The sequence below is a fragment of the Capsicum annuum genome, chromosome 5, assembly GCF_002878395.1.
Source record: "Capsicum annuum cultivar UCD-10X-F1 chromosome 5, UCD10Xv1.1, whole genome shotgun sequence".
Lineage (NCBI taxonomy): Eukaryota > Viridiplantae > Streptophyta > Magnoliopsida > Solanales > Solanaceae > Capsicum > Capsicum annuum.
Window position 1 is genome coordinate 23,880,047 of NC_061115.1, and position 3,744 is coordinate 23,883,790.

The following is a 3,744-nucleotide window of genomic DNA, read 5'->3' on the forward strand; positions in this document are numbered from 1 at the left end:
CAATAACTGCTTCTTTAATAAAATAATAATCATTTTTATTGAGTTCTGGCAATAAATTATATATTTGTTGCATCAGATAAACCATCAGTTACAACAGATATACCATCTGTTGCACCAAATCGATGATCTGTTTCAATAGTTTTTTTTAATTTCTTGTAGCAGTTGATACATTAGTCGCAACAGATGGGAAATTTGATGTATCAGCAACATTGTTGAATGTGTTTTAGATAAAAAGTCATGACTGTTCACCTTTTTCTTAACAATCATTATATAAGTTAATTAATCCAATATTGTGATTTTTTTATTAGTAATAAATAAATAATTTTAAAAAATAAATTTAAAAACAAAAATGGTGAAAATTCACGATCAGTTATTAAAATTAAATAATTGTTCTCTTACGGTTATAAATTGTGTTTATCATTTATTTTTTTATTATTTATTTACAAACCATTTTTCATACTAAGTAATAGGAAAGCCATGTCTTTTCACCCTCTCAATAACAACAATAACCCTTTTTTTATTAATAACTGCCTGTTGCAATATATGATCGATCTGTCGCATCAAATTAACCTCTGTTACCACAAATGCTCAATCCCTACCACCAATCATCCACATGTTGAGAATAAGGAATAAACAAAATGATAATTAATACTAACTAAGAATTAAAAATTCAAAGTCGACCACCAAACATAGATTTTTGAATCCCTTGGCCGGGTAGATCCGATATACAAAAGGAGAAAAATACATATGCTAAAACAAAAAACATAACCTAATTATTATTACTACTATTATTATTATCATTACTATTATTATTATTATTATTTTTATTTTTGTTACTATTATTATTGTCAGTCGGACAATTTTCATCCGACAGCAGCAGGGCCCTCCTCAGCCTTGCTCTGAAGTCGGCCAAATCCCTCTGAAGTTCATCAAACTGGTTTTGAAGTTCCTGCAAGGACTTGATATGAATCTTCTTGTATGAATCTGGATCAACCATATTTGTAAGTGTAGTAGAACGCACGAGTAAGGAGGGACCTGTTTATAAATGATTGAATCCGAAGGGGTTAGTCAAAAAACCACGACTATTCATATCCCTTAATTAAATAAAACTGGTGGCTTTTCGAATATGTAAATTAAAAAAATGAATCTAAATACAATATTTTATCTTTTATTGTATTTCGAAAAGAAAAGAAAATTGCTTTAAAATAAATCTAACAGATGGGTAATTTATTGCAAAATTATTCCATCTGTTAGATAACTTACCACATATTGACAATCCGTTGCAATAGATGGATATATCTGTTTTATTTTTCCAACAGATATGTCATATGTTGCAACAAATTAATCATATGTCGTAACAGATGTCTGCAATTATTTGACAATTTAAATAGATGTGGCATCTGTTGTAACTTGTTAGTCATATGTTTATTCAATTAAATCCTTAAATGGGCTAGGAAGAATAAGGTGCGTGCAAATGGATGGATCCACTGTCATGTGTAGGAGTTAAATATTACTGCTTAGGTCATCGAGACAACACACACAAAGTACAATATTTTTGTTAATGCAGTTTTTAACCGATTAGGCACTGATCATTCAAATAAGATCCTGCATTGTATAGTTAAGTTTGATGGGTTTGAATTGATAAGGCCGAAGGTCCCATAAAGATGGTGCAGATACCCTATTACGAGTTACTGACGGTTGTTGTTCATGTTTATGCGTGTCAAGTTTTGAGAAGAGATCAATATTTGGTGTCATTGCAGAGATCCAATAGCAATTAAACTTAACTTTAAGTGTGCATTGAAATCTGAGAAGTCTTTCGAAGCCTCGCACTATATCAAAAAATAATGAAAAATAAATAGAAATTCCCTTGGCCTAAATTTAGATGGAAGGGTTGTTCGAGAAGATGATTATACACTAGAAGGAACTAAAGAAGAATGTCTACGAGAGAAAGGGGAGTTGATGAAAGACTATATCATTTGAAAGCTAATTGAAGAAGAGACATAGAGTAGCAAGGAACTTCTAGCGAATCTGGCCAATGAAATTATCTTAAAACGTGAGAAATCTGAATCAAGTGCAAATATGAAAGTGTATCCAGTAATGTAAATTAGTCTGATATTTCTCTAAAAGAAAAATAATGCAGATTAGTACTTTGCTAGGGAGCTGCGACTAGGTAGTGTGGTCGGGATTATCACCTAGATAGAAAATAACAGAAGACCAAGAAATCAGCCTTACGGGCATCAAGGGTTGAAATAATGTATAGTAAGTCTAGAAAACTTACGCCAAAAGCAACCGTAGTTAAAATAAGGAATCTAAGTGAAGCCGATAATTTTTGAATTTTAAATTGCATCCCATGCATTCTTGTTTGTGGTTCCGATTAAGTCCACTGCTGTTGACCTAATCGAAACCAAAACGAGATTGAAAGACAAATTGAGTGTCATTACTTCCTTAGCAACATGGATTGATTGTGTTTTCTTGGTTAGCATGCTTTCAACATTTCTTGGACAAGATTAGAGGCTTGCTATAGTATGTGAATCTCGATAATTTTTAAGCTTGTCTCCATCTTGCCAATTTGGTATCCAAGCTTATCGTTGTCGTCTTTGAAGTTGGTATAGAGTTTCTGTCTCTTGTGAGCTCGATCAGGAACACTTTCTCTTTCAAAGTTGTGGCATTGTAGAAGGCCTTCAAAACACTTTCGTCAGAAGCTTTAAAGAATACATGGAGGGCCACTGTGTTTGTTTTAGGTCAAAATGTGTTGATGCACAGTGAATATGTAGTCCCAACCATTGAATAGCTCACTTTTATCGTGCGTTGATCAATGCAGGTTGCTCAACCAACCTTTAAACGATTTGATAAATTAATAATCAAGGAGTTACGTAATGTTTAATCTAAACTGACTCTACCAAGACTATCAAATCACTACAACAAAAAGGTCTATTTAAGACCAATATTTAGGGACGAGTTAATAATTTGCTCTCTAAAATTATATCAATTGAGACGAGATTATATTTCGATCCTTAATTGTGTATTTTTTTCGAAAGTATAAAATATAGTCCTAATTTGTTTTTTAACTCGTCCCTATTGGTAATAGATCCTTGAGAGGGAAAATAATACATAGGCGCAAAAACGCCAATTTTTTGCCTTTTCTAAAATCTAATTACAATTAGTTATCTTGAAAATATACCAGTAGCTTAAACGTGTTCTTATTCAATCAACAATTTGCCCTAATTATTTTTGCACTATCAAAGAAATTCTCTCTATTACACGATCTGCTTTGCGTGCTTTCCCCTTGATTTTGTTGCATAATCTTGGTTTTTTAAGCTGTGCAGTTAAGTTTTACCTTAAATTTCATTTGTTTGGATGCAAAATTCTGTTCGTATTGATCTTTTCAATTTCGTTCTATTGCTTTCTCAATTTTTATCTATTTTCCGTTCATCTAATAATCTCAATGCTTTCTCAATTTCATCTATTTTTTATTTTGTTTCTATTGCTTGTTTGATTCCAATTCTTCTCAATTTCGTTTGTTTGATTTCACTAATCTCCGTTTTCGTTCAATTTTGCCAAAAAGTTGAGCTTTTTGGGGGTACTTTTTCTATGAAGTTTATGTCATTTCAGTTTTGGGTATTCTGGAATCTTGATTTTCACTTGCCATTGAATTGTGAATTAGTTGAGGTTTTTGGGGTTATAGCTTGTTCCTCTATGCAGTTTATATGATTTAAGTTTCCGTATTCTGGAATCTTTCACTTA